Below are 22,957 nucleotides of genomic sequence, written 5' to 3'. Positions count from 1 at the left end.
AGACTAAAATGAGAAAGTCAGGGGTGGGTTTCTTTGACAGCCTTGGACTTCAGTTCCTGATTGTCCTTAACTAGGTCAACAATGAGACAGGATTATCCCCCTCTTCCTAGACATAAGAGGAGCACAGGTAGAACTGCAGTCCCAGGGCCAACAATGATTAACTACCCTGGGCAGTGCCACAGGGCTTCATTAATGGTGTCTGTTCACCTGCCAATCTGTCTGAAATGTGAGCAACATACCTTTCCCAAAGTTGGACCTCAACATTCCAGAAAAACCTACTGTCCTGGACAGATGCCAGAGGGCATTGCTCAGCTCCTCTGTCCACAGGCTACACACAAGCCCAAGAAATGTGGCCTCCACCCTAGGCTGATTCTTGAAGCTTAGATGCAAACTGCGCCTGTGCAGCTCCAAGATTAGCTAACATGCAGGAAGCAGATTTCGCTCTACAGAACCAAAAAAAAAAAAAAAAGAATCTGTAGCCCCACCCCCATGGGAACAAGTGATAAAGTGTTTTCTTCAGAGATCACAAACTAACAGGCATTAGTTAATTCAGTTAGTATGTCATAGTACACATGTTCCTACTGTTTCGATCTTTTTTTGGTGGAGGGAGTCAGTACTGGGGATTGAACTCGGGGCCTGAGCATGGTCTTTTGAGCTTTCTCAAGCATACCAATTGCACCACAACACCACTTCCAGCTTTTTCTGTGTACATGGTACCATGAAATCCAACTCAGGATTTCATGCACGCAGGGCAACACTAAGTCATGCTCCCAGCCCTACTTTCTCGATTTTGCAGAGGTAAACAAAGGTAACAAGCAAAATATTCAAGCTATTTGAGTTACAACTCCAGTGATACAACTTTATATTACCATATGCCAGACTCAGAAAGACCAGGACAGGGACAAACTCTTATGAACAGAGAGTGGAGATACAGCCGGGTGCAGTGGCTCACGCCTGTAATCCTAGCTATAAGAGACTGAGATCTGAGGATTGAGGTACAAAGCCAGTTTAGGCACTAAAAAGACTATTATCTCCAATTAGTCACTAGAAAATGGGAGGTGGGGCTGTAGCTCCAGGAGTACGGTGGTAGCCTTGAGCTGAAGAGCCCAGGGACAGTGCCCAGGCCATGACCCACACACAAAAAAAACAATCTCGATGGGCCGAGAGTGTAGCCTAGTGGTATGAGTGCTAGCTTAGCATGCACAAAAGCCCAGGTTCAATTCCCCAGAACCACATATATAGAAAAATGCTGGAAGTGGTGCTGTGGCTCAAGTAGTAGGGCTCTAGCCTTGAGAAAGCGCAAGGACAGTGCTCAGGCCCAGAATTCAAGGCCTAGGACTGGCAAAAAATAAAAATAAGAAAAAAATTCTTGAACAAAGTATCAGCCATGCCCAGCTCAGGCTCTGTAGGCCGAGGCGTAATCACTAATGGTTACCTTCACAGAGGATGGCTGCCCATCCCAGGCAGCAGAGGTGAACTCTGACCCTTTCCTAAGGACGGGGTCCAGCATGTGACTCGGGTGGGGAGCATCACTGAGATCAGGTCAGACATGCTCAAATGTAATGTGGCAGACAGAATGGTAAGTGGCATCCAATTAGATGCCATTTATTCCCTCCAGGCAGAGCTTTTCCTAGCATCATGGAAATGTAAATTGTATTAAGCGTCGGTGCAAGGAGGAAGGGGTTGAGTGAGCATGAGGGGGAAGTGAGCCACAGGAGCCACCCGGGCATCTCTACCTCAAGCCCAGACCCCCAAGGCAGGGCGCAAGACAGGTGAATGCTATCGTCATGAATTATTTTAAAAATTCCTTTGCATTCACAACTTACACAAGGGAAATCTAATTCCAGATCCTCCTTCACACTATCCTCTTTTTTTGATGGGGGCAGTCCTGAGGCTTGAACTCAGGGCTTGGGGGCTGTCCCTGAACTTCTTTTGCTAAAGGCGAGTACTCTTAACACTAAGCAACATTCCCAGCCCCACCTTGTACTACCTAAGATTCCATAATAACCTAGCATATTTCAGTGTTTCCTACATATCCCATAATGAAAGAGGGCAAGATATTCATTGTACAGCAATGAAAGCAGGTCCATTCCCAGATTCTCACAGCTATGAGACAAGAGAACCGGCAAGAACAGATCTTCAATGGCATCATAATACAGTAGATCTATAAAGTTAAATGTAGCTGACCACTCATGCCTGTAATCCCACCTATTCAAGGACTGAGATCTGAGGATCACAGTTCAAAGCTAGCCAAGTCAGAAAAATCCAGGAGATGGTTATCTTCATTTATCTATCAAAAGCAGAAATAGAGCAGTGGCTCAAGTGGTATAGCACTAGCCTTGAGCAAAAAAGTTCAAGGACAGTGCTCAGATCTAAATTCAAACCTTAGAACAGGTACAAAAAAATAAATTGATGTTAAATGTAACAAGTCAGTGATGAACCGGGGCACAGCGGCTCACGCCTCTAATCCTCTGTAATCCTGGCTACTCAGGAGGCTGAGATCTGAGGATCAAGGCTCAAAGCCAGCCGAGCATAAAAGTACCTGAAACTTTTACCTCCAATTAACCACTAGAAAATGGGAAGTGGGGCTTGGCTCAAGGGTAAGGCAGTAAGTAGCCTTGAGCTGCAGAGCCCAGGGACAAAGCCTGGGCCCAGGGGCAGGGGCAGGGTGGTAGCGTTGAGCTGAAGAGCTCAGGGGCAGTGCCCAGGCCAAGTTCAAGCCCCATGACCCACAAAGAAAACAAAGTCAGTGATGAGACAAAAGCCAGCAACAGGTATAGCACATGCAAAGAGGCCAGAAACAGAGAAAATAGAGGACTCGGTTCTGTGCTTTTGCCTACCTAGTAAGAATCTCCTAAATTCCAAGGTGAAAATATCACAATGCAATCCCATTATACAACATATGCTACAAAAAATAAGAACGATCCTGCAAGGATTGGACTAGCAGAAAAAAAAAAAAGCAGAAGCAGAAGAGGAGGAGGAAGAAAAGAAGGAAGAAGAAAAAGTTGGGGACAGGAATGTAGTCTAGGGGCAAAGGGCTTGCTTAGCATGCACAAAATCCTGGGTTCTTCAGAATTTAACAGGAAAGGCTGGAAGCAGTGCTTTGGCTAGCCTAAAGAAAGCCCAAGGACAGTACCCAGGCAGAGTTCAAGCTCCAGGACTGGCAATTTAAAAAAAAAAGGCTGTAAGGATGTTTTTCTATTGTTCATAACAGCAAAATTACAAAAAAAAAAGTGTCATCTATGGGAACAAAATGTCAATGTCATTGTCCTTTAGATGATTCACAGGGGGAAATTTCCTAGGAGCATAAAAACTAAAATGGTATGTCAGCACGCTGTAGTTCAACATTTTGGCTATGGAAATAAAACCATAGAGTTGGAGGCTCATGCCTCTAATAGTACTCAGGAGACTGAGGTCTGAGGATTAGAGGATTGCACTTCAAAGCCAGCCTGGTCAGGGAAATCAATAAGACTATCTCCAACTACCAAAAAAGCCAGAAGTAGCTGGGCACAGTGGCTCATGCCTGTAATCCTAGCTACTCAGGAGACTGAGATCTGAGGATCACAGTTTAAAGCCAGCCCAGACACTGAAATCCAATTAGCAATCAGAAAACTGAAAGTAGTGCTGGTGGCTCAAGAGGTAGGCAGTAGCCTTGGGCTGAAGAGCTCAGGGACAGCACCCAGGCCCAGAGTTCAAGCCCCATGACTGACAAAAGAAAAAAAAAAAAAAGCAGCAATAGTCTTCAGCAAAAACGTTCAGGGACAAGTCCTTGGCTACATAGTACGAAGCCCCAGGAACAGCACACACACACAAAAATAATAACTCCACAGGCAACCATCTTGTTCCCTTGCACAGGTGAGAAGAATATTGTTTAATGGTAACTCATATGAGCAGCATAAGCAGAGAATTCTGGGAGCCTGCTTCAAGCCTCTCTGCCCGTTTAGGAAACAAGGACCACGGGCTCAGAGGGCATTGGACAATCTTGACAGTGTCATCTAAAATGCTAATCTGGACGCCTGTGGCTCACACCTGTAGATGAGCTTGAAACCAGCCATCTTAGAAAAGTTCATGAGGCTCATGCTACTCAGATAAAGACTAAAGTGGCACTGTGGTTTAAGTGGTAGAACACTAGTGTTGGGAAAGTTGAGGGACACAGCCCAGGTCATAAGTTCAAGCCTCAGTACTGGCCAAAATATATACATACATAAAAATAAAATGCCAAGCATTCATATCCCGCTACAGATATGGCCATAGGATTCCCTATGGCTAGCAATCAGTCTAGCCCAAAATTACAGACTTATGGGATGGCAGGAGGCACAGCACTTGGAAGGCTGAGGCAGAACTAAAAAGTTGTGAGTCAGCCTGAGCTTTAAATTGCAAGACCCTCTCTCAAAAACTTAAAAATGGCAGGAGGGTGGGAGTTTGGCCTAGTGGTAGAGTGCTTGCCTAGCATGCACAAAGACTTGGGTTCAAATTCCTTAGTATCACATACATAGAAAAAAAAGCTGCAAGTGGTATTATGCCTCAAGTGGTAGAGCTCTAGCCTTGAGAAAGCCCAAGGACAGTGCTCAAACCTGAGTTCAAGCCCCAGGACTGGCAAAAAAATTTGTTTTTAATGCTTTGAGGAATAGCTTACTAGAACTGCCTGAAAAGGCCAAGACCGCTCACATGAACCCTGTTGAAGCTGCCACATTACCTGCTGAGGGGATTCAGTTCTGCTCAGCTCAAGACAATTGTAATGCAGACAAAGCCCTTAGAGCACTGACCTACACCACAGCACCTTGACAAGGGCAGTGCGTGCATCCCGCCAGTTGCGTGGATCCCAGGTGCAGGAAGATGCAGGGTTCCTTGAAATGCTTTCCAATCTGGATTTCAGCAGATTTCCTGCTAAGGACTGAGAATGTGCCTTAGTGGTAGAATGCTTCCCTAGCCTGTGTGAAGCCCTGGGTTTGATTCCTTGGTACCACATAAAACGAGAGAAACGTGCCACTGTGGCTCAAGTGATGAGTGCTGCTAGCCTTGACCAAAAGAAGCTCAGGGACAGTGCCCAGGTCTTGAGTTCAAGCCCAGGACTGTCTGAAAAAATAGATTATCCTGCTTGCAGATGACAAGTTCTTAGGTCATGATGGCCAGCAGTCAATAAAAAGCAATGACTAACTGTACTGTTCTGGTCAAGGACACATAGGAGACTTGCAACTTAATCCAAGGACATGGGAAAGCCACATTTGCTCAGAGCACAGCTTCCTTACTCTTACTCATGGTGCCAGACAAATACCTCAGGTCACCACTGAGGACTTTGCCTTACACAGAACAGCAATCTTCCCCACAACCAGAAGAGGGGCCTGCAGCTGGCTCAGGGATCCCTCCAGGATCTCCTTCCCACTTGTAAAACCACGGGTCCATCATCAGTCAGAGATATGTACTTGCTATGTGTTGGGTACCGTGCTAGGGCCCAGAGCTAGGTGAAGGTGTGAAAAGGGTGGCTGGTTTTGGTAAGTGAATGGAAATACCGTTGTAATAATACTAATAACATTAAAAAAGTTACAAAGCAGGAATAGATAGGCCACCTTTATCTATCCCAGTGGTCAGAAGACTGCTCTAAGTTCTATACCACACCAAACTTATGCCAGGGGCGCTCTCATATTGTAGGCACTCTTTCACCAGAGCAGAGAGAGGGTAAGCAAGCCTTGATCCACACCTATGCCTCTGCAATTTGCTTAGGATTTTTTTTGGGGGGGGAGTAATGGGGCTTGTGTCCAAGGCTTGTACAACTATCATTTTGAGCCCCAACTCCACTCCACTTCCAGTTTTTTGTGGTGGATGGGAGCTAAGAGTGTCTCATAGACTTTCCTACCCCGGCTGGTCTTGAATGTAATCCTCCGATCTCAGCCTCCTGAGTAGCGAGGATTACAGATGTGAGCCACCAGTGCCCAGCTTCCTCAGGATTTTTCAAAATGGTATTATTATACACCTACTTCTGTGAGACACAGAACTCAGAAGAAATTCCCACCAATAGTTCCTGGCCTGTTGAGGTACCTTTTAGCAGGCCCCTGGTACACAGTCCCCCTTCTGCTTCCACTGCACATCTCCTCCAGGTAAGGTGTTAAAGCTGTGGCTGTCACGGCACATTGACAGAGCCAGGGTGTCAGAAGGCACAGGTGAGTGGCCCTTCCCTGCAGTAGGGGTCCAGTGAACGCCTGCGTCTAGAGCCAGCTCTTACCCACACATGCAGACAGACACACTGAGCATGTGTGGGCCTCCACAGGGGGAGCTTACACTTCTCTCTCACCCGACACACAGCCAGGACTATCTCCAGGCACGGAGATACAAAAAAAAAAAACTACTCAGCTCCACTACCAGCCCAAACTCCTAGTTTCTACTAAGTTCCTATTATACAGAAGGGCTCAAAATGCATTAAACCAGGAGTGGTGGCACAGTCCTAATCAAGAGGCTCAAGAGGACTGTGAGATTCAGTTCAGCCCAGATGAGACTATTAGAGGCTGAGATCTGAAAACTGTAGTTCGAAGTCAGCCTGGACAGGAAAAGTCCATGAGACTCAATAGTTATCTCTAACGGGTGGGGGAGGCAGGGGTTTCTGGTCCCACAACCTCATGAACTTTATTTCACACAGTGGCCTCGCCATCTGCCCAGTCCTCACCGGGCTCCCCCTGATGGTAAGTATAGGCATTCAGCTCCCCTAAGTGCCTTCCACCAGGACATGGAAGATACACAACTCGGGCCGCCCAGAGCACCCAATTCTGCTGAGTGAGAGAACTGCCTCCGCCCCACCCCCAGCGCGTCTGCCCTGTCCCTTTCGAAAGAAATTGAGGGATTACGTCAGCCACGGTCCACCATAAAGCTGGAATCATTCTGAATATATGATAAATACCAAAGAGAGGAAAGAAGGGGAAGGGAGGGGAAAAAGGGGTAGTAGGGGAGAAGGGAGAGGAAGGAGGATGTTTTTCAATTTGGTAGGACTGGATCAGGCAAACTGGAAATGGCATCTCAACCCAGGGTTGGTGGTACGGTCAGCCTGAGAGCTGCTGTGGGACAAAGCTGTACTAGAACTTGTTCAAACCCCGGCAGAAGCAATCTGTGTGTGAAGGGGGACAGGTTTCTCCAGATCACAGGCACCATGTGGCTGAAGGAAAGGCAGGGCAACAGGCTGAAAACCCCACCTCCCCGACCCCCTGCAGGTCACAGATCCCGCCCTGCCCCCACACCCTAGAGTTTATGCTTAAGGCTCCAGAAGGTAGTGGCTTTGTTCTGGCTTGGGGCTCTATAGTCTCAACCTTCTCTATCTGAACAGGCAAAGGATCTCCTTTTAGCATCACAGTGAACCCAAAATTGGGAGAGGAAAGGACCAAAATATGACACGTGCACATGCACACACGTACGTACGCACGCACGCACATGCGTGCATACACACACACAAAATATGGTTCCATTCGCCAGGGAACAAAGGCAGTCCTTCCTGCCAACTTTTAAACAATGATGATTTGAAAAAGCTTTCATATCTGAGAAAGGACTAGAATACCTTCAGGGAGACAGGAAAAGGAGGGGCTGGCAAGTCTCTCCAGCCCAATTCTTAGTACTGTTAATTAGTAGACACTAATATTTGCTGTATGCTCATTCTCTGCCAGGCAGTCGACTGAATGCTTATCCAAGCCTAAGGCTACTTATTACAAGGAAATAAATGTCTATGAAGATGGAGGGCTAGAGAGCTTCAACTATGGACAAAGCTGGCTTCATCTCCAACCTGAGATCAGATTGCACCGATGCCAGCTAGCCGGGCACCAGTGGCCCACACCTATAATCTGAGGTACTCAGCCAAGCTGAGACCTGAAGGTCTTGGTTCAAAGCTTAGCCCCTAGCCGGCCCCTACAAAGGTCTGAATCTCTTATCTCCAATTAACCACCAATTTGTGGAAGTGGAGCTGTGGCTCTATCAGACTTTTTATTTTTATTTGTTTCCAGTCCTGGGGGTTGAACTCAGGGCATGGGCCCTGAACTTAAGCTCTACCACTTGAGCCACAGCACCACTTCCGGCTTTTCCTGAGTATGGGGTACTGAGGAATAGAACCCGGGACTTCATGCCTGCTAGGCAAGTACTCTACCACTAGGCCACATTCCAAGCCCTTAAGAAGAAATAGCTAGGCCAAGAGTATAGTCCAGTGGTAGAGTGCTCCCCTAGCATGCATGAAGCCCCAGATTCCATTCCTCAGTACTCCATACTCAGTGGCTCAAGTGGCACAGTGTTAGCCTTGAGCAAAAAGTGTCCAAGGACAGTGCCCAGGCCCTGAGTCCAAGCGCACAATTGACAAAAAAAAAAAAAAAAAAAAAAGGAATAGCTTAGGGATAGTGCCCAGGCCCAGAGTTCAAGCCTCCCCACAGAAACAAAAAAAACCACAGCATGGTGCCTGTGGCTCTGTTTTCTAGTCAGGAAGCTGAGGTATGAGGATTAAGATTTTTTTAATAATGTTTTTATTGTAATCTATAGAGGGGTCACAGTTACATTCGCCAGACAGAGGTCACTTCTCACAGACACCCCCTCTCATGTTTTTGTCCCCATTTCCCTCCCCTCCATCAAGATTTTTTTAAAACCAGTCCTGAACAAGAAAAAGAAAGTCTGTAGGCCTTCTCTCCTATTAACTACCCCAAAAATGCCCAAAAGTAGAACTGTGGTTCAAGGGGTGGAGCACCAGCTTTGAGAGAAAGAGCTCAGGGACAGTGCTCAGACCTTGAGCTCAAGTCCCTGAACTAGGAAAAACAAAAAATAACCTAAGATACAGAGGGCAGTAGACTTGCTCAAATGCACAGGCTTTCAAAACAGCATCTCTAGGCCTGCTTAATACATCCTACAACTACAGATAACCACAACTACTGTTTACATTATTCCCTCACTACGAAACAGAGGTAGCACCATGGCCACTCATGCAAGGTCTAGGGTTTGTCTGCCCCAACTCTGGAAAACAAAAACCAAGACTAAAGCCAACAGCTAGTGGCTTACACCTGTAATCCCAGCAATCCCAGCTACTCAGGAGGCTCCCATCTGAGGATGGCAGTTCAAAGCCAGCCGGTGCAGGAAAGTTTGTGAGACTTATTTCCAAGCACACGCGCGTGCGCACGCACACACACACACACACACACACACACACACACACACACGGAAAGAGTACTAGCTTTGAACAAACTGAGCCTAGGGACAGCACCCAGGCCCAATTCTAGAAAAATCAAGTCTAACTGTAAGTGATAGCGGGCCTGGCCGAGGCCCAGGGAGGACCCCAGCAGGAGAAATGCCCACACCGATGGCCACCAGTCTACTAAACCCTACCACACTGAGCTCAGGATGCGTTCATAATCTATCCTGACCCGCCTCCATTCGTCCATCCGCTCACCCTGGGGAAGGAGGGTGGGGAGGGGCGACTCAGAGGGAAGGTGGGGACACAGGAAGCACAGGGGGCCGGGTCTCTCACCGCCCTCCCGTAGAAGCCTAGGGGAAAGAGCAGCCTTTTCTAGCTAAGTCTGCGCGCTCTCTCCCTACTTTCTACCCGGTTCCGAGGGGAAGATTGGTCGTTGGTTTTGTATTGCTCTGGGCTTGGTCTACGGCTTGAGCCCTACTCATGGGTGGCACACTCCCATCCGAGCCACAGCGCCACTGCCGGCTTCTCGGTGGTTAGACTCACGGGCTTCCCTGCTGGGGCTGGCTTCGAACTACGGTCCTCACGTGTCGGCTTCCCGAGTGGCTCGGGATTGCGGGCGAGGGCGAAGGCGGGCGCCGCCGCCGCACCCCGGGAAGCGGGATGGAAGATGAGCACCTGGGGCGGGGCCGGGATGCGCCCCCCCTCCCCGCCGCCCCGGCCAGGTGCACGGCTTCCCCGACCCCGACTGCGCCCGGTGCGGGGAGCCGCTCCTCCCAACACCCCCGGCCCAGGTGCGCAGCGGGACCCACCTGTTCTTCCGCACGGTCCCAGGACTCGAGGCGGGGGGCCTGCACCCAACTCCCCAGGTCCGAGGCAGCCACCTCCTCCGCTACCCCGCCATGCCTCCCCCAGGGCCGCCCCCCCTTCCCGGGAGAACCCCTCCCCGCGCCTCCCGGAGGCCTCCCCACGCCGGTGGACCGCAGGGCGAACCCTCCCGAGCCCCCGCCTCCGGGGATAGCGGGGCGTAGCGGGGCACAGCCCCACCCGCACCCACGTCCTGGCATGTTACGCCGCCCCCCGCTCCTTCCCGGCCTCCCCGACCACCCCGAGCCGGGTCCCGGGACCTCCCCTCGGGCCCCCCCAGCCCGCCCACCCGGCCTCGCAGCGGCCGTCCCCCTCCCCACGGTCCCGGGGGTCGCCCCTTGCAACTCGAGAGTCCCCTTCCGTGCCCGGGGTCCCTTCCATCAGCCACGGGCGCCGCGGGATCGTAGAGTCCCGGAGGGGGGGCGGCGCGCTCACCTGCCGCGAGGCCGGCGGGGTCGAGGTCGGGGCCAGTGGGTCGGGGCGGGCGGCGGGCGGCCGCGCGGGGCGCTGGGCTCGCGAATCTCCGGCTCCGATCGCCGGGCTACGTTTACTTGGGCCACTTAACCCCCGCGCTGCCGGCCGGACGGACGGGCGGGAGCGGCCACCCCGTGGCTCGCGCGGGAGCGCAGCGGAGCCGTCGGTCGGGGGCGCTGCGGGCGTCCACGCGGGCTGCGGCCGCGGGGATCGGGTCCGGGAGGCGGGGCGGCGGCCGCGGGGAGAAGGCGACGCGGGCGGGCCGGGCGGCGGAGTGGGTCCGGAGGGGGCGGCGCCGACTCCCCTTGTACCCGGGGCCCGGCCCTCGCCCCGCCCCCGCCTGGGGCGCCCCCGCCGCAGCCACTCACAGCCCGGGCCGGCACTGGGGGGTGGGGGGAGCGGACGAGGGAAATTTGAAATCCCTCCCGGAGCCTCCCCTCGCCCCTCCTCCACGGGGCGGACCCCCGCGCCTGCGAAATGGCCCTGGGGAGCAATGCGTCCCCGGCCCTCGCGCTCCCCCGGGCCCCCGCCCCTGGTTCCTTATCCCCCCCACACACACACACACACTTGCAAGGTGTGGTACTGGGGGGGCCCAGAGAAGGAACAGTCCTCAGCGGAGTCACACAGCAGCCCAACATTCTGCTGTTCCCCCCCCCCCCCGCCATTCACAGACACACACACACACCTGCGGGCGCAGTGCCACCTGGACCCTGCCCTGTCCTCACAGGTCAGCTCCGCTGCAGACCCCTCCATCCTTCCACCCAGCTCTGCCTTTGTCAGCCATCTTAGGGGGGAGGGGAAGGCAGAGGAGCGGGAAGAGGCCGCTTTGGTCCCTGCCGGCCTCTGGGTTTCACCAGCAGGTCTGCAAGCCAGCTGCCACGGGACCCTCTAGGTGACCGGGTCTCAGCTGCCTCTGCCATTCCGTGGCCGTGGAACCCTGGGCCATCCTCGTCCCTGACGTGTGTGTGTATCTTCGGCCCGGAGGCTCCTTTGCCTGCCTGTTGTCTGTCCCCACACATAAGGCTGTGCGAAGAATGGAAATAGATGTGCTGAATGAATGAATGAACGAATGAAATGATGTGCCTGGCTACAAAGCCCTGGAGGAAGTCTCCCATCCTCTCCCTTTTGACTCCCCTTCGATGGCTCTTCAGATGCGCCCAACATTTCCCTTGAGATGAGGCCTTGGGCTTGTTTGCTCCACGTGGACCTTTTTCACCCAGACCTCTGCATGGCCAGCTCCTCACCACCCTCCTCTCTCCCAGAGGACTACTTGGAGAAGAGGTTCTCTCATCCTCCTCTACTCCACTTATATTCTATTATGTCCCTATTGCTTGTAAACCTACCTGAAATTGCTTTTGCATTATTTATTGTGTTCTTGTTTCATCTCCCCAACACACACACACACACACACACACACACAGAGTTAACTTCACTACAGGAGAGCAGAAACCACATGCTAATCTTGGTCCCTACAGAGCAGCCTAGTTCCAAAAGGAACTCAAGTTTTTGTTGTTGTTGTTTAAAGAATGAATGAATGAATGAATGAGCCAGCAAGCACAGGTTTCCTGCCTCTGAAATGCCCAAACACAGCTTTCTCTACTGGTTAGTGAGTAATGAGCAAACAGCAGCCAGTACTTGGGGAGCTGTAAAGTTTCTAGGTCTCCTGGACCTTGTTCTGACTGAGAACTCAGGGAGAGGCTAAGGAGATATTAGGAAGACAAAGGCAGCTCCCCGCGGGGCCTCCAGGAGGGCCCCAGGTGGCCAGCATGAACTTCTTAGTGCTCGGAACAAACATCCCAAAATGTGTCCCCTGAGGTACTTGCTGAGTACTGGAGTACCCTGGAGAGGATCTGTGTTAACCCCTTCGTCTGTCTTCGTGAGAGAGAAAATGTATTTGAGCTGGTGGTTCTGGGAGGAGGACTGGAGGAGCTGTGTTTCTGTCCTGTCCCTCAACCGGAAGCTCGCACCTCCCAGAGGGTAGCTACACCATAAATGGGAACACTTGGAGGGCCCAGTTCAGATGCCACGGGGATGCATGTGCTGCCACGTGATATTCCGGGGACTGCTGACCACTCCAATCTAGGAAGAAAAAGTAGAAGGTTTGGATGAACCAGTGGCCTCCTCCATGACCTTTGGGAAGGACCCTGGGGACCTCTAGGATGTATGAGAGTAAAATGATTTGTTTCAGTTGCCTCTAGAGGGGACAAGAGATTACAGTTTGCAAAGATCATATTGGCTATTTCATTTGAACCTCACAGCCACCCCCAAAAAGAGGCAAGGCAAGAAAAACTGAGGTCCTATGTCAGAGGAGAGGACAAAGATTTTAAGTGTACACAGAATTTGAACACCTGCAGGAACACAGTGGTCTTTTAGCAGTGTTCCCTAAGCAGAGTTTATTTTAAAATACATTCTGCTAGCTTGCGACCATTATAAGGTGTTAATCAATGCTAATTAAAGAGTTCTAGTTAGGGGAGGGTGTGAGCTAAGGAATAGACCCCTCCCCCCCAGGTCCCACCCCTAACACTCACAATCTATGAGTAAAGGTTGTTTTATCAACACACCCAAGAATGTCCTTGTTCTTAAGAAATAAACATGAACTATATAGGGATAAAAAGAGCAGTGTCATCAATTTATCCTCACTATTAAGATACATGTATATGTACAGGGAGGTTATTAAGCAAATGGGGGCAAAAAGACAAGCAAATACTCATGATGCCCAGGCATCAGTGTTTCGTGCCTTTAATCCCAGCTAATCATGAGGCTGAGATCTGAGGATCACAGTTCAAAGCCATTCAGGGTAGGAAAGTCTGAGAGACTCTCCTCCTTCACTAAACTGCCAAAAAGACCAAATGTGGAGCTTTAGAGATTATATCAAATTAAAAAGATGCCATAGAAGAAAAATGCATGCTTATATACATAGACATTGTGTTAAAAACTCGGTATACCGATGGGCTTACTCCTATATTATGATCAACATCATTTGCGGTTCAATTATACTACCGTGTTTCCTGCTTTTAAACTAGCTGCGGGTTTTTGCCTTGTTTGTTCTGTTTTGTTTGGTTTGTTGTTGTTGTTGTTGTTTTATGCCAGTACTGGGGCTTGAACTCCAAGCCTCAGGCTCTCCCTTAGCTTTTTCCACTCTCAGCAAGTCTTTTCCTGCTTAAGGCACGCCCCTACTTCCAGCTCTTTTGCTGGTTAATTGGAAATAAGAGCCTCCAGGATTTGTCTGCCTAGGCCAGCTTTAGTCCCAGATCCTCAGATCTCTGCCTTCCAATCGTGTTAGAATCACAGGCACCAGCTCCAGGCCAGGTTTTTCATAATAACAGAAATATACTTAGCGCCTCTCTGACACATAATATGTTTATTATAGAGGAGATACTTTTCTGAGCATGCTGTATCATCTCTTTGTCGCAACTTCTTGATTTTTACAATGGAGATAATAGGAGTTGGAGGCATAGTTTAGTTGGTCCAGCACTAGTCAAGGAGCAAAAGCCTTAGGTACCAAATTCCAGCTCCAGTCTCAAACCAAAATCCATTTCATTAGTGGCGATAATAATTGTACATGCTTCAAAGGACTGTTGAGCAAATCAACAGTTGTTGAGATGCTAGATGTCAAACAGCCATTGGAAAACACCATCAAAATGTTAAGGAAATAAAAATTATACCATCCTTAATGGACAAATAAATGCTGCACTAACTTGCGTTGTGGGGGTGGGGTGGAGGGAGTCAGCTCTTGACTAGAGCTTTGAGGAAGCAGCCTCTCACGTGGGGCAGGCTCCAGCCCATCCCTCGGACTCCCCATTACCAAGGCAAGTCCACTTGGGCTGCAGGCAGTCCCAGGTAGGATTGACTCCATTTCACACTTGCGTCAGTGGAGACTTACCTGGGGAAGGTAATTTGCCTATGACCAACAGTTGGTTGGATGACAGATCTAGGCAGGACTGCCAGCTCCTTCGTTATTTCCCCCTCACCCCCCAACTATGCTAAAGGGCTTGCCCTTGGTGTCCCCTCACTCTAATTGGAATAATAATAACAAGAGTTCAAGCAACTTCTCAGTGCTTGTATGAGAAAGGACCCCATTGTAAAGTACTCAAGGCTTAATTGCTATGTCATTAGAGGCCATGTTCATTTGCAAAGTGGATTCTCACCTTTCCTTTTCAAACCGGAACACTCAGACCACATTTTTTTTTCCTCTTTTTTTTAAAAGTGGGTCAATGAACTATTTTCTGTAAAAGTACTAGACAAACACTTGAGTTTCTCTGGGTAGTATTTCCCCCAGTTGTGATCTGATGTGCGGCAGAATTGTGCTAGGGCTGAGAACGGACCCCAGGAACCTTATATACCCTAGGTAAGACTCTCCCATTGAGCTACAACTTCTCCCATCCACCCCACCCCCCGCAAGGGCTTTAATTGATTTTAATTTACCCGCTCTATGAGTTTACCAAGAGCCAAGTTAGGCATGTAGTCTTTAGTTCATTATCATCTCGCCTCCTCCCCTGGACCTGGCTTCCCTTATTTTTGGAAGCCTGGAGCTTTTGTTCCATTACTATCTGCCCTGTGAATAGTCTAAAGGCTCTTATGAAAGTCTGTGTCTTCCCCTGGATAAGTATTCACTTCCTCTGGTGTCACATGGGACAGTTGATCTCCCATGGAATGGCTCTCCCAAACCTTGGTGTCTTCCTTGACCCTTTGCCCTGTTACCTGGATTTCACTTCCTGGATTGGTTCTGTGTCTAAACTCCTGAGCTCAGCCATTTATTTTATTTCTGTGGTTGTTGTGGGTCATACCCTGGGCCTTGCACAGGGGAGAAGAGAGGTAAGTGTTGTACCCCTAATCAAGTTCTTCCTGCCTTGTTTCCTCCTTGTCCACGCCTACCCTTGTCTCTGGCAGATCCTTTGACTTCAGGCTTCCGGAAATCCACAGGCACAGCATGTAGGCTACCCTGCCTGAGGCTGTGCTGGGGAAAGTCACTCGAGAGTTATGCAGAGCTTGTAGGGTAGCTTGGGAAGGTAGGGAAGACATGCCCAACTGAACTAAGTGAAAGAAGAGATCTGCTTGATTTCTACTTAAGTGTGGTGTCTATCTCTCCCATTCCAGCTGTCTTTTCCTCCAGGAAACCTAACTAGGCCCTCTTCACAGCATGTATCTCCTTTGCAATGTCTTTAATTGATTTTGTTTTGTTTTGTGCTGGTCAGAGGACTTGAATTTGGGGCCTGAGCACTGTCTCTGAGCTTTTTAGCTCAAGGTGAGTGCTCTACCATTTGAGCCATAGCTACACTTCCGGCTTTTTGAGAGTGGTTAATTAGAGATAAGAGTATCACAGGCTTTCGCCAGGCTAGCTTTGAACTGAGATTCTTAGATCTCAGCCTTTTGAGTACCTATGACTATAGGCATGAACCACCAGTGCCGGGCTGCAAAGTAATTTTTTTTATTTTTATTTATTTATTTATTTGCCAGTCCTGGGGCTTGAATTTAGGGCCTGGGGTCTACATCTAAGCCTCTCTATGTTCAAGGCTAGTGCTCTACAACTTCACCACAGCACCACTTCTGGCTTTTTCTGTTTATGTGGTACTAAGGAATGGAACCAGGGCTTCGTGCATGCTAGGCAAGCACTCTACCACTAAGCCACATTCCCAGATCCTGAAAACTTTTTTTTTTTTTTTTTTTTTTTTTGTCAGTCATAGGGCTTGTACTCTGGGATTGGGCCCTGTCCCTGAGCTCTTCAGCCTAAGGCTAGCACTACCACCTTAGCTACAATGCCACTTCCCATTTTCTGATGGTTATTAGAGGTAAGATAAAGTCTCGTAGACTTTCGTGCCCTAGCTGGCTTTGAACTGCAATCCTCAGATATTAGCTTCCTGAAATAGCTTAGAGGCATGAGCCACCAGCACCCAGTTCCCTGCCAAATCTTTAACTGACTTTTCCAACAAGATTGTGTCATCCTGATTAGACTCTGTGCAGCAGAAGGGAGGAGCTGTGGTTTGTCTTACCCCTGTTATCTTGTCCCCAGCAGGGACAGTAAGTATCTACTGGATGGAGCCAGGTGGTGGTGGCTATTCAGGAAGCTAAGAAGGCTGAGAGATTCATCTCCAATTAACCACCAAAAAGCTGGAACTGGAGGCAGGATTTAACAGAATAGATCAAGAGTCAGTACCTAGGCCCTCAGTTCAAGCTCCGGGACTTGGGGGAAAAAAATCTACCAAATGGATAGATGGACGGGTGATGAATGGATAGATTCCCATCTTTTAAATAATGAGAAAGGAGTAGGAGAAAAGTCCTTCTGGTAACAGCTTCCCCGTTGCGCCCCAGGTTGCACTCAGAAGTGTTTTGCAAGACAATCTTTCTAGGGGGGCAGGCCTGGCATTCACTTTATAATTGTCCTGAAGAGAAAAACAAAGTAAACAATAGAGATTTCAGGCCTCATCTTCTTCTCCGGCAGAGATTCCTCCCATGAATTTGAAATGAAAAGTGAAATTTGGGAAAGCAGAGGCATTATCACCCCCCAACCCCCTCCCCCTCAAAACTGCCTACAGGCCCTTTAAAAAGCTAAATTTGCAGACAATAATTTGACCGTCCTCTGGTGCTAAGGCTGGGAGGTCTTAAGAGTGTTAAGCTTGCTTTATTTACTCCATGAATTCTACATGTAAAGTTTATTGCAACGAAGTCTCTTGAGATTTGGCAAGAGATTTTTAAACAAGAAAGTAAGTTTATCGGGCCTGGAATTTTGCCTAATATGCATGAAGACCCGGATTTGATTCCTCAGTACCACATACATAGAAAAAACGCCAGAAATGGTACTGTGGCTCAAGTGGTAGAGCTCTAGCCTTGAGAAAGCATACGGACAGTGCTCAGGCCCTGAGCTCAAGCCCAGGATTGGCAAAAAAAAAAAAGTAAGGTCATCTCCAAATCCTAAACAAAAACAGAGAATTAGAAGTTTTGGTCCTCACTAATAAAGGATTTATAACAATAATTTACCATGATAGTATTCCTGTCATTAACTCAATGTGTATATAAGGATAAAACTACAAATGGGATTGATTCCCTGTCCCCTGGCTTCTAACAAGCTCAGCATCAATTTCAAAGCCGACCAGTGCTTTCTCCATTACTCCATACGTGGGTAGCTTTGCACTCTACTAGTTGTAGTTTATTTATTCTTTCTCTTTTTTCCTTTGCCTTGCTGTGGATAGAAACCAGGGCATCAACAGATACTATGGTAGCACTCTCCCACCCCGCTTTACCCCAGCCATCTCATGCCTTTTATTAGCATCTTTTTCTTTTTCTTTTGTCATCATGGGGCTTGAATTTGGGACCTGGACACTGTCCCTGAACTCTTCTGTTCAAATCTACTGCTCTGCCACTTTGAGCCACAGCTCTACTTCCAATTTTGTAGTGATTAATTAGAGATAAGTGTCTCACAGACTTTTCCTGTACGGGCTAGCTCCAAGTCCTATTTCTTTTTCTTTTTTTTTTTTTTTCTTTGTGTATGTGTGGGGGGGGGGGTTGTGGGGCTTGAACTCTGAGCCTAGGCACTGGCCCAGAGCTCTTTCAGCTCAAGGCTACCGCCCTACCCCTGGAGCCACAGCACCACTTCCGGTTTTCTAGTGGTTACTGGAGATAACAGTCTCATGTTCTTTAGTGTCTGGGTTGGCTTTGAACAGTGCTCCTCTGGTCTCAGCCTCCTGAGTAGCTAGGATTACAGGCATGAGCATTCGAGCCCAGCGAGCTAAGGCTATTTCTTTAAGCCACTAGCACTCTACTGTCCAGAGCTTTATGTCATATGCTTTTATAATAAAAACAATAATAATGAAGATGATGGTGACAATGAAAACCTGAAAGGGTCTATTGTATTTATGTGTGTATGTGCACCTGTCCTAGGGCTTGCACTTGGGACCTGAGTGCTGTCCCTGAACTTTTTTTTTTTTTTTTTTTTTTTTTTTGCCAGTCCTGGGCTTGAGCTCAGAGCCTGAGCACTGTCCTTGGACTTTCTCAAGGCTAGAGCTCTACCACTTGAGCCTCAGCACCACTCCGGCTTTTTTCTATGAATGTGGTACTGAGGAATTGAACCCAGGCCTTTGTGCATGCTAGGCAAGCACTCTACCACTAGGCCAAACTCCTGGCCCCGAGTCCCTGAACTTTTGTGCTCAAAAATAGTGTGCTATCACTTAAACCACAGCTCCACTTTTTGGGTGCTTAATTGAAATCTCTCAGTCTTTTGTCAGGGCTTGCTTTAAACCATCATCCTCAGATATCAGCCTTCTATGTAACTAAGATTACAGGCCTGAGCCACTAGCACCTGAATGACAATTGCATTTTGTGGTTGTTCTAGGTTTGGGTAGGAAGAGGCTCTCAGAGTTCATTCTGTGAAAGTGCTCTTAGAGTCAACAGCTAAGATCCTGTCTCTGGCGGCAGAAGTCCTGTGTCCAGTCATGGGAGTGGAAGATAGACGAGAGAGACAAAAGATTTGTGTAATTTCTCACAGTCAGATGAGTTTACAATGATCTCAAAATTAACAAGTTTAATTTCAGAGAAGTTCTGGAGTGTTTAGATCTTTCACCTGGAAAAGCCAGGCCCCAGAGTCCCAGCAGGAAGCTCTCACTCTGGGCTGCTGCAGCTCAACCAACTTCTTTCACTTGCCCTGTGGGGGAGGGGCCCCCATGGCCTTTACATGGGTATTCTAAAGAGAATGAAGGGAGCAGGGGGTACCTCATTAAGTCTAAAGTGGGGGTGGGATGTTCCTCTGGTAAGGAGGCTCAGCACTGCCTGCATTTCCTGCTATACTTAACACTTTAATCCCTTAGTCTCATAGTGGATTCTGAAAAAGGTTGGAAAATCTTTTTATCTACCTTACTTCCTTCAACAAAGGCTCCAATATTCCATAGATGGCGCAATCCTTGGAGAGTATCAAACTTCTTCCTAGACCTACCTACCTACCTATGATAAAGTCTAATTTAGAAAATAGGCATAAGAAGAGATTAACATTAAGAAGGTTAATAAAAAACAAACCAGAAGACAAGCAGCATGCCTGTGGCTTACCCCTGTAATCCTTGCTACTCAGGAGACTGAGATCTGAGGATCACAGTTCGAAGCCAGCTGAAGCAAGAAAATCCATAAGACTTTTTTTTTTTTTTTTTCCCTCATGGGCCTTAAACTCTGGGCCTGGGCACTTTCCCTGAGCTCTTCAGCTTAAGGCTACCACCCTCCCCCTTGAGCCACAGCATCACTTCTGGTTTTCTGGTGGTTAATTGGAGGTAAGAGTCTCACGGACTTTCATGCCCAAGCTGACTTTGAACTGTGATCCTCAGATCCCAGCCCCCTAAATAGCTAGGATTACAGGCATGAGCCACCATGCCTGGCCTCCATAAGACTTTTATTTCCAATAAACTACTCATGAAAAGGCAGAACTGATGCTGTGGCTCAGGTGTTAGAGTGCTAGCCTTGAGCAGAAGCTCAAGGACAGTGCCCAGGCCTACAGTTCAAGCCCCAGGCTGGGCAATAAATAAATAAATAAATAAATAAATAAATAAAATCTGGCACCAGTGGCACATGCCTATAATCCTAACAACTACTCCAGAGGCTGATATCTGAGGACTGAGGTACAAAGGAAAATCCATGAAATTCTTTCTCCAGTTAACCCACACAAAGCTGAAAGAAGCTCTGGCTCAAGTGATAGAACAATAGCTGTGAGCAAAAAACTGTCAGTGACAGCACACCCAGGCCATGATTTTAAGCACCAGGAATAGCCAAAAATTTTTTCTTTTAATTTAATTTTTAACAAAATCTCAGAAGATAGATAAGGTATGATGGCACATGCCAGTAACCCCAGCACTCAGTTAGCAGAAGCAGGAGGATTGCTAAATTCAGGGATAGTCAAATCCTGTCTCAAAACAACAATAATCTTTTATTTTAGTCAGTCTAGGGCTTGAACTCTGGGCCTGAGCAATTTCCCTGAGCTCTTCAGCTTAGGGCTAGCTCTCTACCCTTGAGCCACGGTGCCACTTCTGGTTTTCTAGTGGTTAACTGGAGATAAGAGTCTCATGGACTTTAGTACCAAGGCTGGCTCTGAACCATGATGCTCAGATCTCAGCCTCTTGAGTAGCTAGGATTCTAGGATTATGGCATGATCCACCGGTGCCCAGCAATAATCATAACTTATAAAGCCTGGTACTGGTGATTCATGCCAGTAATCCTAACTACTCAGAGGCTGAGATCTGGGAATCATGGTTCAAAGCCAGCCCAGGCAGGAAAGGAGATTTTTATCTTCAATTAGACACCTAAAAAACAGAACTGAAGCTGTGGCTCAAAGTGGTAGGGCAGGGGGGCCGGGAGTTTGGCCTAGTGGTAGAGTGCTTGGCTAGCATGCATAAATACCCAGGTTCGATTCCTTGGTACCATATACACAGAAAAAAGCCAGAAGTGTGGCTCAAGTGGTAGAGCTCTAGCCTTGAGAAAGCCCAAGGACAGGGCTCAGATCCTGAGTTCAAGGCCCAGGACTAGAAAAAAAAAAAGTGGTAGGCTAGGGCTGGGAATATGGCTTAGTGATAAAGTGCTTGCCTAGCATGCATGAAGCCATGAGTTCAATTCCTTAGTACCCCATAAACAGAAAAAAAAAAAAAAAAAAAGAAAGAAAGAAAAAAGGTAAAATAAAAGCCAAAAGTGGTGCTGTGGCTCAAGTGGTAGAGTGCTAGCCTTGAGCAAAAGATGTACAGGGACGGGCCGGGAGTTTGGCCTAGTGGTTAAAGTGCTTGCCTAGCATGTATGAAGACCCAGGTTCAAGTCCTCAGTACCACATACATAGAAAAAAAAAGCCGGAAGTGGTGCTGAGGCTCAAGTGGTAGAGCTCTAGCCTTGAGAAAGTTCAAGGACAGTGCTCAGGCCCTGAGCTCAAGCCCAGGACTGGCCAAAAAAAAAAAAAAAAAAAAAAAAAAAAGATGTACAGGGACAATGCCCAGGCCCTGAGTTCAATCCCCAGGACTGGCAAAAATAAATAAATAAATAAATAAATAAATAAATAAATAAATGACTGGAGTCAGAAAACTCGCCATTTCTTCCTACTTCAATTTTATAAAATGACAGACTTGGGCATGTGGCTCATATGATAGGCATAATGCCTAACTAGAAGTCTTGAGTTCAAACCTCACTACTGCTAGAATAAAAAAGAAAAAAAAATCCAATATAGAATTGCTTTGTAAATCTACTGATCTCTCATCCAGCTGTATAAACTTCAAATATTTAAGTAGGTCACACAGCTTTCCTGAGCCTCAGAACAAACAACCTCCCCATTTTGAGCCAAAGGTGGATGGCAGTTAGGTTGGGATGGGGTGGGGTGTTTGTTTTTGCTGGTATTGGCTGGGGCTTGAACTCAAGACCCCTCACTCTAGCTCAGTTCGTGTGTGTGTGTGGCACATTGGCATTGATACTGGGACGTGAATGAGGACAAAGGTGAGAATCCCTGAGTTCAAGCCCTAATACTAGGGCATGCACACACACACACACACACACACACACACACACACACACACACAAGCCCTAATACCAGGGCATGCACACACACACACACACACACAAGCCCTAATACCAGGGCATGCACACACACACACACACACACACACAAGCCCTAATACCAGGGCATGCACACACACACACACGCCCTAATACCAGGGCATGCACACACACACACACACACACACACACACACACAAGCCCTAATACCAGGGCATGCACACACACACACACACACACACACACACACACACACATACGGGTTTCCAAGGCCTGCCCATGGTTCTCCCCATCGCAGTGATCTCCCGGGCCACCTGGCCATTTCCATTTGCACCATTTTAGCTGTGTGCTGGGTCAGATTCCTCCTCTCCTCTAGATGTGCTCCCAGTGTGGTTCCTGGGAATTGGCTGCGGCCCAGGCCGGTCTGTTTGGGCAGTGGGGAAGGGACCAGCCACTGACATTACCCCAACCCCTCCCGGTGATGCTCGTGGCCATGGGAGCGTGAGACCCACAGCTTTGGCTCTCCAGGGACGAGAGCAGAGCCCTGGGAGCCGGTCCCCAGCATTGCTCACAATAGATGTGTATATGACGACAGACAGACAGACAGACAGACAGACAGACATACGAATGCAAGAATGCAGCTATCCTTTGCACAGTCAACGCGTGATAATAGCGAATCTTCCTGCTCGTTGAATGCCCACTGATGACGAGGACCGCCTGCCTGCCTGCGCGCTGGGCTGCGCTCTCATAGGTTTCGGTGGGATGGAGACATTTAAGCCGCCACCCCAGGTGTCATTTTACAGTGAACCCGGGGCGCAGAGAAGCGCTCTCCAGGGTCCCCGGGCAATGCCTGTCTCCAGAGACGCCCAGCCCTAAGCCCCGCCGGCGGTCCCGGCGCAGCGGCGGCCGTGGCGAAAGTGCGGCTGCGGAAGCGCAGCGCGGCCGGCGAGGCGGGCGGAGGAGGAAGCGAGCGCGGCT

The 22,957-nt window shown here is 48.7% G+C and overlaps 1 protein-coding gene across 1 annotated transcript in view; it reads right to left on the bottom strand.

The window, feature by feature from the left end:
• Dnmt3b (DNA methyltransferase 3 beta) overlaps positions 1–10,510 on the bottom strand; it is a 36,887-nt gene extending 26,377 nt beyond the window's left edge. The window contains exon 1 of the mRNA XM_090352177.1: positions 10,442–10,510. The gene's annotated coding sequence lies outside the window, so the exon portion shown is untranslated. The remainder of the gene's footprint in view (positions 1–10,441) is intronic.
• Between the last annotated feature and the right edge of the window lie 12,447 nt (positions 10,511–22,957).

Source organism: Megascapheus bottae, chromosome 18, assembly GCF_031878675.1.
Source record: "Megascapheus bottae isolate mThoBot1 chromosome 18, mThoBot2.hap1, whole genome shotgun sequence".
Lineage (NCBI taxonomy): Eukaryota > Metazoa > Chordata > Mammalia > Rodentia > Geomyidae > Megascapheus > Megascapheus bottae.
This window is presented reverse-complemented; position numbering and strand designations above follow the sequence as displayed.